General features: G+C 54.6%; 1 protein-coding gene across 2 annotated transcripts in view; it reads left to right on the forward strand.

Moving 5' to 3' along the window:
• The window catches only part of mtch2 (mitochondrial carrier homolog 2), a 93,673-nt gene that overhangs the window by 51,587 nt on the left and 29,702 nt on the right, over positions 1–12,384 (forward strand). The window lies entirely within an intron of this gene.

The following is a 12,384-nucleotide window of genomic DNA, read 5'->3' on the forward strand; positions in this document are numbered from 1 at the left end:
GGGTGTCTGTGGGTTAGGGTGGATAAGAGGGGTTTGTGGTGCAGATGGGTGGGTAAGAAGGGGTATATGGGGCAGCATAGGGAGGGTACAGTAAGTCTTCACTATAAATTGTTGCATTCCTGTAAAACCTGACTTGCAATAAAACGTATTTGTGAATCCTGGGTCGCCATAATAATTGATGTTAAAGCCGGAATTCGACTCCTTCAGAGATGTGTACAGGTTGAAATACTGCACTGTACATGTGCAGGAATATGCTTTCATGAATAACTGGCAAAATAAAAAATCACTGAATATAACAGAATTACTGTATACATTCAAATGTGATAAGACTACATTATCCAAACCAGTCCTGTGCAGCACAGCTCCTGTATCTCAGCAGCAGCACTCCTGAAACTAGCTCCGAATTGTGCCAACTTTGCTTTTGCGCGTCTGTCTCTGCCTCTCTCCTTTCCCCATCTGTCTTTCTCTAACTCTCTCTCTCCCTCTCTCTCTCACACTCCTGTCCCAATTTCTCTCTCCTTTGCCAATCCCCCCCAACTCTCCTTTGCCAATCCCCCCCACTCTCCTTTCCCAATCCCCCCCACTCTCCTTTCCCAATCCCCCTCCCTCTCCTTTCCCAATCCCCCTCCCTCTCCTTTCCCAATCCCCCTCCCTCTCCTTTCCCAATCCCCCTCTCTCTCCTTTCCCAATCCCCCTCCCTCTCCTTTCCCAATCCCCCTCCCTCTCCTTTCCCAATCCCCCTCTCTCTCCTTTCCCAATCCCCCTCTCTCTCCTTTCCCAATCCCCCTCTCTCTCCTTTCCCAATCCTCCTCTCTCTCCTTTCCCAGTCCCCCTCTCTCTCCTTTCCCAATCCTCCTCTTTCTCCTTTCCCAGTCCCCCCTCTCTCTCCTTTCCCCATCTCTCTCTCCTTTCCCCATCTCTCTCTCCTTTCCCCATCTCTCTCTCCTTTCCCCATCTCTCTCTCCTTTCCCCATCTCTCTCTCCTTTCCCCATCTCTCTCTCCTTTCCCCATCTCTCTCTCCTTTCCCCATCTCTCTCTCCTTTCCCCATCTCTCTCTCCTTTCCCCATCTCTCTCTCCTTTCCCCATCTCTCTCTCCTTTCCCCATCTCTCTCTCCTTTCCCCATCTCTCTCTCCTTTCCCCATCTCTCTCTCCTTTCCCCATCTCTCTCTCCTTTCCCCATCTCTCTCTCTCCTTTCCCAATCCCCCCACTCTCTCCTTTCCCAATCCTCCTCTTTCTCCTTTCCCAATCCCCCTCTCTCTCCTTTCCCAATCCCCCTCTCCTTTCCCAATCCCCCTCTCTCTCCTTTCCCAATCCCCCTCTCTCTCCTTTCCCAATCCCCCTCTCTCTCCTTTCCCAATCCCCCTCTCTCCTTTCCAGTCGCCCCCTCTCTCCTTTCCCATTCCCCCCTTCTCCTTTCCCAATCTCTCTCTCCTTTCCCAATCCAATCTCTCTCTCCTTTCCCAATCCCCCCTCTCTCTCCTTTCCCAACCCAATCTCTCTCTCCTTTCCCAATCCCCCCTCTCTCTCCTTTCCCAATCCCCCCTCTCTCTCCTTTCCCAATCCCCCCTCTCTCTCCTTTCCCAATCTCTCTCTCCTTTCCCAATCCCCCCCTGTCTCCTTTCCCAATCCTCCTCTTTCTCCTTCCCCAATCCCCCCTCTCTCTCCTTTCCCAATCCGTCCTCTTTCTCCTTTCCCAGTCCCCCTCTCTCTCCTTTCCCAATCCCCCCCCTCTCTCCTTTCCCAATCCCCCGCTCTCTCCTTTCCCAATCCTCCCCCCTCTCCTTTCCCAATCCTCCCCCCTCTCCTTTCCCAATCCTCCCCTTTCTCCTTTCCCAATCCTCCTCTTTCTCCTTTCCCAATCCCCCCTCTCTCTCCTTTCCCAATCTCTCTCTCCTTTCCCAATCCTCTCTCTCCTTTCCCAATCCTCCTCTCTCTCCTTTCCCAATCCTCCTCTCTCTCCTTTCCCAATCCTCCTCTCTCTCCTTTCCCAATCCTCCTCTCTCTCCTTTCCCAGTCCCCCCTTTCTCTCCTTTCCCAGTCCCCCCTTTCTCTCCTTTCCCAATCCCCCTCTCTCCTTTCCCAATCCCCCTCTCTCCTTTCCCAATCCTCCTCTTTCTCCTTTCCCAATTCCCCCTCTCCTTTCCCAATCCTCCTCTTTCTCCTTTCCCAGTCCCCACTCTCTCTCCTTTCCCAATCCCCCCTCTCTCTCCTTTCCCAATCCCCCCTCTCTCCTTTCCCAATCTGCTCTCTCTCCTTTCCAGACGCCCCCCTCTCTCCTTTCCCAATCCCCCCTCTCTCCTTTCCCAATCCTCCTCTTTCTCCTTTCCCAATCCCCCCCTCTCTCTCCTTTCCCAATCCCCGTCTCTCTCCTTTCTCAATCCCCCAATCTCTCCTTTCCCAATCCCCCCAATCTCTCTCTCCTTTCCCAATCTCTCTCTCCTTTCCCAATCCTCCTCTTTCTCCTTTCCCAATCCCCCCTCTCCTTTCCCAATCCTCCTCTCTCTCCTTTCCCAGTCCACCTTCTCTCTCCTTTCCCAGTCCACCCTCTCTCTCCTTTCCCAGTCCACCCTCTCTCTCCTTTCCCTACCCCCCCCCCCTCTCTCCTTTTCCAATCCTCCTCTTTCTCCTTTCCCAATCCTCCTCTTTCTCCTTTCCCAATCCCCCCTCACTCTCCTTTCCCAATCCTCCTCTCTCTCCTTTCCCAATCCTCCTCTCTCTCCTTTCCCAATCCTCCTCTCTCTCCTTTCCCAGTCCCCCCTCTCTCTGCTTTCTCATTCCCCCTCTCGCTATCCTTTCCTAGTTCTCTCTCTCCTTTCCCAATCTCTCTCTCTCCTTTCCCAATCCCCCCTCTCTCCTTTCCCAATCCTCCTCTTTCTCCTTTCCCAATCCCCCCTCTCTCTCCTTTCCCAATCTCTCTCTCCTTTCCCAATCGCTCTCTCTCTCCTTTCCCAATCCCCCTGTCTCCTTTCCCAATCCCCCCTCTCTCCTTTCCCAAACCTCATCTTTCTCCTTTCCCAATCCCCCTCTCTCTCCTTTCCAGTCGCCCCCCTCTCTCCTTTCCCATTCTCCCCTCTCTCCTTTCCCAATCCCCCTTCTCGCTCCATTCCCAATCCCCCTTCTCGCTCCTTTCCCAATCCTCCTCTTTCTCCTTTTCCAATCCTCCTCTTTCTCCTTTCCCAATCCCCCCTCTCTCTCCTTTCCCAATCTCTCTCTCCTTTCCCAGTACCCCCTCTCTCTCCTTTCCCAATCCCCCTCTCTCTCCTTTCCCAATCCCCCTCTCTCTCCTTTCCCAATCCCCCTCTCTCTCCTTTCCCAATCCCCCTCTCTCTCCTTTCCCAATCCCCCTCTCTCTCCTTTCCAGTCGCCCCCTCTCTCCTTTCCCATTCCCCCCTTCTCCTTTCCCAATCTCTCTCTCCTTTCCCAATCCAATCTCTCTCTCCTTTCCCAATCCCCCCTCTCTCTCCTTTCCCAACCCAATCTCTCTCTCCTTTCCCAATCCCCCCTCTCTCTCCTTTCCCAATCCCCCCTCTCTCTCCTTTCCCAATCCCCCCTCTCTCCTTTCCCAATCTCTCTCTCCTTTCCCAATCCCCCCCTGTCTCCTTTCCCAATCCTCCTCTTTCTCCTTCCCCAATCCCCCCTCTCTCTCCTTTCCCAATCCGTCCTCTTTCTCCTTTCCCAGTCCCCCTCTCTCTCCTTTCCCAATCCCCCCCCTCTCTCCTTTCCCAATCCCCCGCTCTCTCCTTTCCCAATCCTCCCCCCTCTCCTTTCCCAATCCTCCCCCCTCTCCTTTCCCAATCCTCCCCTTTCTCCTTTCCCAATCCTCCTCTTTCTCCTTTCCCAATCCCCCCTCTCTCTCCTTTCCCAATCTCTCTCTCCTTTCCCAATCCTCTCTCTCCTTTCCCAATCCTCCTCTCTCTCCTTTCCCAATCCTCCTCTCTCTCCTTTCCCAATCCTCCTCTCTCTCCTTTCCCAATCCTCCTCTCTCTCCTTTCCCAGTCCCCCCTTTCTCTCCTTTCCCAGTCCCCCCTTTCTCTCCTTTCCCAATCCCCCTCTCTCCTTTCCCAATCCCCCTCTCTCCTTTCCCAATCCTCCTCTTTCTCCTTTCCCAATTCCCCCTCTCCTTTCCCAATCCTCCTCTTTCTCCTTTCCCAGTCCCCACTCTCTCTCCTTTCCCAATCCCCCCTCTCTCTCCTTTCCCAATCCCCCCTCTCTCCTTTCCCAATCTGCTCTCTCTCCTTTCCAGACGCCCCCCTCTCTCCTTTCCCAATCCCCCCTCTCTCCTTTCCCAATCCTCCTCTTTCTCCTTTCCCAATCCCCCCCTCTCTCTCCTTTCCCAATCCCCGTCTCTCTCCTTTCTCAATCCCCCAATCTCTCCTTTCCCAATCCCCCCAATCTCTCTCTCCTTTCCCAATCTCTCTCTCCTTTCCCAATCCTCCTCTTTCTCCTTTCCCAATCCCCCCTCTCCTTTCCCAATCCTCCTCTCTCTCCTTTCCCAGTCCACCTTCTCTCTCCTTTCCCAGTCCACCCTCTCTCTCCTTTCCCAGTCCACCCTCTCTCTCCTTTCCCTACCCCCCCCCCTCTCTCCTTTTCCAATCCTCCTCTTTCTCCTTTCCCAATCCTCCTCTTTCTCCTTTCCCAATCCCCCCTCACTCTCCTTTCCCAATCCTCCTCTCTCTCCTTTCCCAATCCTCCTCTCTCTCCTTTCCCAATCCTCCTCTCTCTCCTTTCCCAGTCCCCCCTCTCTCTGCTTTCTCATTCCCCCTCTCGCTATCCTTTCCTAGTTCTCTCTCTCCTTTCCCAATCTCTCTCTCTCCTTTCCCAATCCCCCCTCTCTCCTTTCCCAATCCTCCTCTTTCTCCTTTCCCAATCCCCCCTCTCTCTCCTTTCCCAATCTCTCTCTCCTTTCCCAATCGCTCTCTCTCTCCTTTCCCAATCCCCCTGTCTCCTTTCCCAATCCCCCCTCTCTCCTTTCCCAAACCTCATCTTTCTCCTTTCCCAATCCCCCTCTCTCTCCTTTCCAGTCGCCCCCCTCTCTCCTTTCCCATTCTCCCCTCTCTCCTTTCCCAATCCCCCTTCTCGCTCCTTTCCCAATCCCCCTTCTCGCTCCTTTCCCAATCCTCCTCTTTCTCCTTTTCCAATCCTCCTCTTTCTCCTTTCCCAATCCCCCCTCTCTCTCCTTTCCCAATCTCTCTCTCCTTTCCCAGTACCCCCTCTCTCTCCTTTCCCAATCCCCCTCTCTCTCCTTTCCCAATCCCCCTCTCTCTCCTTTCCCAATCCCCCTCTCTCTCCTTTCCCAATCCCCCTCTCTCTCCTTTCCCAATCCCCCTCTCTCTCCTTTCCCAATCCCCCCCTGTCTCCTTTCCCAATCCTCCTCTTTCTCCTTTCCCAATCCCCCCTCTCTCTCCTTTCCCAATCCTCCTCTCTCTCTTTTCCCAGTCCCCACTCTCTCATTTCCCAATCTCTCCTTTCCCAATCCAATCTCTCTCTCCTTTCCCAATCCCCCTCTCTCTCCTTTCCCAATCCTCCTCTTTCTCCTTTCCCAATCCTCCTCTTTCTCCTTTCCCAATCCCCCCTCTCTCTCCGTTCCCAATCCCCCCTCTCTCTCCGTTCCCAATCCCCCCTCTCTCTCCGTTCCCAATCCCCCTCTCTCTCCTTTCCCAATCCTCCCCCTCTCTCTCCTTTCCCAATCCTCCCCTTTCTCCTTCCCTAATCCTCCTCTTTCTCCTTTCCTAATCCTCCTCTCTCTCCTTTCCCAATCCTCCTCTCTCTCCATTCCCAATCCTCCTCTCTCTCCTTTCCCAATCCTCCTCTCTCTCCTTTCCCAATCCTCCTCTCTCTCCTTTCCCAATCCTCCTCTCTCTCCTTTCCCAATCCTCTGTCTCCTTTCCCAATCCTCTCTCTCCTTTCCCAATCCTCCTCTCTCTCCTTTCCCAATCGTCCTCTCTCTCCTTTCCCAATCCTCCTCTCTCTCCTTTCCCAGTCCCCCCTTTCTCTCCTTTCCCAGTCCCCCCTTTCTCTCCTTTCCCAGTCCCCCCTTTCTCTCCTTTCCCAATCCCCCTCTCTCCTTTCCCAATCCTCCTCTTTCTCCTTTCCCAATTCCCCCTCTCATTTCCCAATCCTCCTCTTTCTCCTTTCCCAGTCCCCACTCTCTCCTTTCCCAATCCCCCCTCTCTCTCCTTTCCCAATCCCCCCTCTCTCCTTTCCCAATCTGCTCTCTCTCCTTTCCAGACGCCCCCCTCTCTCCTTTCCCAATCCCCCCTCTCTCCTTTCCCAATCCTCCTCTTTCTCCTTTCCCAATCCCCCCCTCTCTCTCCTTTCCCAATCTCTCTCTCCTTTCCCAACCCCCCTCTCTCTCCTTTCCCAACCCCCCTCTCTCTCCTTTCCCAATCCCCGTCTCTCTCCTTTCTCAATCCCCCAATCTCTCCTTTCCCAATCCCCCCAATCTCTCTCTCCTTTCCCAATCTCTCTCTCCTTTCCCAATCCTCCTCTCTCTCCTTTCCCAGTCCACCTTCTCTCTCCTTTCCCAGTCCACCCTCTCTCTCCTTTCCCAGTCCACCCTCTCTCTCCTTTCCCTACCCCCCCCCTCTCTCCTTTTCCAATCCTCCTCTTTCTCCTTTCCCAATCCTCCTCTTTCTCCTTTCCCAATCCCCCCTCACTCTCCTTTCCCAATCCTCCTCTCTCTCCTTTCCCAATCCTCCTCTCTCTCCTTTCCCAATCCTCCTCTCTCTCCTTTCCCAGTCCCCCCCTCTCTCTGCTTTCTCATTCCCCCTCTCGCTATCCTTTCCTAGTTCTCTCTCTCCTTTCCCAATCTCTCTCTCTCCTTTCCCAATCCCCCCTCTCTCCTTTCCCAATCCTCCTCTTTCTCCTTTCCCAATCCCCCCTCTCTCTCCTTTCCCAATCTCTCTCTCCTTTCCCAATCGCTCTCTCTCTCCTTTCCCAATCCCCCTGTCTCCTTTCCCAATCCCCCTCTCTCCTTTCCCAAACCTCATCTTTCTCCTTTCCCAATCCCCCTCTCTCTCCTTTCCAGTCGCCCCCCTCTCTCCTTTCCCATTCTCCCCTCTCTCCTTTCCCAATCCCCCTTCTCGCTCCTTTCCCAATCCCCCTTCTCGCTCCTTTCCCAATCCTCCTCTTTCTCCTTTCCCAATCCCCCCTCTCTCTCCTTTCCCAATCTCTCTCTCCTTTCCCAGTCCCCCCCCTCTCTCTCCTTTCCCAATCCCCCTCTCTCTCCTTCCCAATCCCCCTCTCTCTCCTTTCCCAATCCCCCTCTCTCTCCTTTCCCAATCCCCCTCTCTCCTTTCCCAATCCCCCTCTCTCTCCTTTCCCAATCCCCCTCTCTCTCCTTTCCCAATCCCCCTCTCTCTCCTTTCCCAATCCCCCCCTCTCTCCTTTCCCAATCCCCCTCTCTCTCCTTTCCCAATCCCCCTCTCTCTCCTTTCCCAATCCCCCTCTCTCTCCTTTCCCAATCCCCCCCTCTCTCCTTTCCCAATCCCCCTCTCTCTCCTTTCCCAAGTCCCCCTCTCTCTCCTTTCCCAATCCCCCTCTCTCTCCTTTCCCAATCCCCCTCTCTCTCCTTTCCAATCCCCCTCTCTCTCCTTTCCCAATCACCCTCTCTCTCCTTTCCCAATCCCCCTCTCTCTCCTTTCCCAATCCCCCTCTCTCTCCTTTTCCCAATCCCCCTCTCTCTCCTTTCCCAATCCCCCTCTCTCTCCTTTCCCAATCCCCCCCTCTCCTTTCCAATCCCCCCCTCTCCTTTCCCAATCCCCCTCTCTCCTTTCCCAATCCCCCTCTCTCCTTTCCCATCCTCCTCTTTCTCCTTTCCCAATCCCCCCTTTTCGCTCCTTTCCCCAATCTGCTCTCTCTCCTTTCCAGTCGCTCTCCTTTCCCATTCCCCCCTCTCTCCTTTCCCAATCCCCCCTCTCTCTCCTTTCCTAATCCCCCCTCTCTCTCCTTTCCCAATCCCGCCTCTCTCTCCTTTCCAGTCGCCCCTCTCCTTTCCCATTCCCCCCCTCTCTCCTTTCCCAATCCTCCTCTTTCTCCTTTCCAATCCTCCTCTTTCTCCTTTCCCAATCCCCCCTCTCTCTCCTTTCCCAATCCTCCTCTCTCTCCTTTCCCAGTCCATCCTCTCTCTGCTTTCTCATTCCCCCTCTCGCTATCCTTTCCTAGTTCTCTCTCTCCTTTCCCAATTCCCCTCTCTCCTTTCCCAATCCCCCCTCTCTCCTTTCCCAATCCCCCCTCTCTCCTTTCCCAATCCCCCCTCTCTCTCCTTTCCCAATCTCTCTCTCTCCTTTCCCAATCTCTCTCTCCTTTCCCAATCTCTCTCTCTCTCCTTTCCCAATCCCCCTGTCTCCTTTCCCAATCCCACGTCTCTCCTTTCCCAAACCTCATCTTTCTCTTTTCCCAATCCCCCTTCTCGCTCCTTTCCCAATCCCCCTTCTCGCTCCTTTCCCAATCCTCCTCTTTCTCCTTTCCCAATCCTCCTCTTTCTCCTTTCCCAATCCCCCCTCTCTCTCCTTTCCCAATCTCTCTCTCCTTTCCCAGTCCCCCCCTCTCTCTCCTTTCCCCAGTCCCCCCTCTCTCTTCTTTCCCAATCCCCCTCCCTCTCCTTTCCCAATCCCCCTCCCTCTCCTTTCCCAATCCCCCTCTCTCTCCTTTCCCAATCCCCCTCTCTCTCCTTTCCCATCCCCCTCTCTCTCCTTTCCCAATCCCCCTCTCTCTCCTTTCCCAATCCCCTCTCTCTCCTTTCCCAATCCCCCTCTCTCTCCTTTCCCAATCCCCCTCTCTCTCCTTTCCCAATCCCCCTCTCTCTCATTTCCCAATCCCCCTCTCTCTCCTTTCCCATCCCCCTTCTCGCTCCTTTCCCAATCTGCTCTCTCTCCTTTCCAGTCGCCCCCCTCTCTCCTTTCCCATTCCCGCCCTCTCTCCTTTCCCAATCCCCCCCTCTCTCTCCTTTCCTAATCCCCCCTCTCTCTCCTTTCCCAATCTGCTCTCTCTCCTTTCCAGTCGCCCCCTCTCTCCTTTCCCATTCCCCCCCTCTCTCCTTTCCCAATCCCCCCTCTCTCCTTTCCCAATCCCCCCTCTCTTCTTTCCAATCCTCCTCTTTCTCCTTTCCCAATCCTCCTCTTTCTCCTTTCCCAATCCCCCCTCTCTCTCCTTTCCCAATCTCTCTCCCCTTTCCCAGTCCACCCCCCTCGCTCCTTTCCCAATACCCCCTCTCTCTCCTTTCCCAATCTCTCTCTCCTTCCCAATCCCCCTCTCTCTCCTTTCCCAAACCCCCCAATCTCTCCTTTCCCAATTCCCCCAATCTCTCTCTCCTTTCCCAATCCTCCTCTCTCTCCTTTCCCAATCCTCCTCTCTCTCCTTTCCCAATCCCCCTCTCCTTTCCCAATCCACCCTCTCTCTCCTTTCCCAATCCACCCTCTCTCTCCTTTCCCAGTCCACCTTCTCTCTCCTTTCCCAGTCCACCTTCTCTCTCCTTTCCCAGTCCACCCTCTCTCTCCCTTTCCCAGTCCACCCTCTCTCTCCTTTCCCATTTCCCCCCCCTCTCTCCTTTTCCAATCCTCCTCTTTCTCCTTTCCCAATCCTCCTCTTTCTCCTTTCCCAATCCCCCCTCACTCTCCTTTCCCAATCCTCCTCTCTCTCCTTTCCCAATCCTCCTCTCTCTCCTTTCCCAGTCCCCCCTCTCTCTGCTTTCTCATTCCCCCTCTCGCTATCCTTTCCTAGTTCTCTCTCTCCTTTCCTAATCTCTCTCTCTCCTTTCCCAATCCTCCTCTTTCTCCTTTCCCAATCCCCCCTCTCTCTCCTTTCCCAATCTCTCTCTCCTTTCCCAGTCCCCCCCTCTCTCTCCTTTCCCAATCCCCTCTCTCTCCTTTCCCAATCCCCCTCTCTCTCCTTCCCAATCCCCCTCTCTCTCCTTTCCCAATCCCCCTTCTCGCTCCTTTCCCAATCTGCTCTCTCTCCTTTCCCAATCCCCCTCTCCTTTCCCAGTCCACCCTCTCTCTCCTTTCCCAGTCCACCCTCTCTCTCCTTTCCCAGTCCACCCTCTCTCTCCTTTCCCAGTCCACCCTCTCTCTCCTTTCCCAGTCCACCCTCTCTCCTTTCCCAATCCCCCCTCTCTCTCCTTTCCCAATCCTCCTCTCTCTCCTTTCCCAGTCCCCCCTCTCTCTCCTTTCCCAGTCCCCCCTCTCTCTCCTTTCCCAGTCCCCCCTCTCTCTCCTTTCCCAATCCCCCCTCTCTCTCCTTTCCCAATCCCCCTCTCTCTCCTTTCCCCAATCCCCCTCTCTCTCCTTTCCCAATCCCCCCTCTCTCTCCTTTCCCAATCCCCCCTCTCTCTCCTTCCCAATCCCCCTCTCTCTCCTTTCCCAATCCCCCTCTCTCTCCTTTCCCAATCCCCCTTCTCGCTCCTTTCCCAATCTGCTCTCTCTCCTTTCCCATCCCCCTCTCCTTTCCCAGTCCACCCTCTCTCTCCTTTCCCAGTCCACCCTCTCTCTCCTTTCCCAGTCCACCCTCTCTCTCCTTTCCCAGTCCACCCTCTCTCTCCTTTCCCAGTCCACCCTCTCTCTGCTTTCTCATTCCCCCTCTCGCTATCCTTTCCTAGTTCTCTCTCTCCTTTCCCAATTCCCCTCTCTCCTTTCCCTATCCCCCCTCTCTCCTTTCCCAATCCCCCCTCTCTCCTTTCCCAATCCCCCCTCTCTCTCCTTTCCCAATCTCTCTCTCCTTTCCCAATCTCTCTCTCTCTCCTTTCCCAATCCCCCTGTCTCCTTTCCCAATCCCACGTCTCTCCTTTCCCAAACCTCATCTTTCTCCTTTCCCAATCCCCTCTCTCTCCTTTCCAGTCGCCCCCCCTCTCTCCTTTCCCAATCCCCCTCTCTCTCCTTTCCAGTCGCCCCCCTCTCTCCTTTCCCATTCTCCCCTCTCTCCTTTCCCAATCCTCCCCTTTCTCCTTTCCCAATCCCCCTTCTCGCTCCTTTCCCAATCCCCCTTCTCGCTCCTTTCCCAATCCTCCTCTTTCTCCTTTCCCAATCCTCCTCTTTCTCCTTTCCCAATCCCCCCTCTCTCTCCTTTCCCAATCTCTCTCTCCTTTCCCAGTCCCCCCTCTCTCTCCTTTCCCAGTCCCCCCTCTCTCTCTTTCCCAATCCCCCTCCCTCTCCTTTCCCAATCCCCCTCTCTCTCCTTTCCAATCCCCCTCTCTCTCCTTTCCCAATCCCCCTCTCTCTCCTTTCCCAATCCCCCTCTCTCTCCTTTCCCAATCCCCCTCTCTCTCCTTTCCCAATCCCCCTCTCTCTCCTTTCCCAATCCCCCTCTCTCTCATTTCCCAATCCCCCTCTCTCTCCTTTCCCAATCCCCCTTCTCGCTCCTTTCCCAATCTGCTCTCTCTCCTTTCCTAATCCCCCCTCTCTCTCCTTTCCCAATCTGCTCTCTCCTTTCCAGTCGCCCCCTCTCTCCTTTCCCATTCCCCCCCTCTCTCCTTTCCCAATCCCCCCTCTCTCCTTTCCCAATCCTCCTCTTTCTCCTGTCCAATCCCCCCTCTCTCTCCTTTCCCAATCTCTCTCTCCTTTCCCAATCCCCTCCTCTCTCTTTTCCCAATCCCCCTCTCTCTCCTTTCCCATTCCCCCCCCTCTCTCCTTTCCCAATCCCCCCTCTCTCCTTTCCCAATCCCCCCTCTCTCCTTTCCCAATCCCCCCCTCTCTTCTTTCCCAATCCTCCTCTTTCTCCTTTCCCAATCCCCCCTCTCTCTCCTTTCCCAATCTCTCTCCCCTTTCCCAGTCCACCCCCCTCGCTCCTTTCCCAATACCCCCTCTCTCTCCTTTCCCAATCTCTCTCTCCTTTCCCAATCCCCCTCTCTCTCCTTTCCCAAACCCCCCAATCTCTCCTTTCCCAATTCCCCCAATCTCTCTCTCCTTTCCCAATCCTCCTCTCTCTCCTTTCCCAATCCTCCTCTCTCTCCTTTCCCAATCCACCCTCTCTCTCCTTTCCCAGTCCACCTTCTCTCTCCTTTCCCAGTCCACCTTCTCTCTCCTTTCCCAGTCCACCCTCTCTCTCCTTTCCCAGTCCACCCTCACTCTCCTTTCCCATTTCCCCCCCCCCCCTCTCTCCTTTTCCAATCCTCCTCTTTCTCCTTTCCCAATCCTCCTCTTTCTCCTTTCCCAATCCCCCCTCACTCTCCTTTCCCAATCCTCCTCTCTCTCCTTTCCCAATCCTCCTCTCTCTCTCCTTTCCCAATCCTCCTCTCTCTCCTTTCCCATCCCCCCTCTCTCTGCTTTCTCATTCCCCCTCTCGCTATCCTTTCCTAGTTCTCTCTCTCCTTTCCCAATCTCTCTCTCTCCTTTCCCAATCCCCCTCTCTCCTTTCCCAATCCCCCCCTCTCTCCTTTCCCAATCCTC

The sequence above is a fragment of the Scyliorhinus torazame genome, chromosome 10, assembly GCF_047496885.1.
Source record: "Scyliorhinus torazame isolate Kashiwa2021f chromosome 10, sScyTor2.1, whole genome shotgun sequence".
Lineage (NCBI taxonomy): Eukaryota > Metazoa > Chordata > Chondrichthyes > Carcharhiniformes > Scyliorhinidae > Scyliorhinus > Scyliorhinus torazame.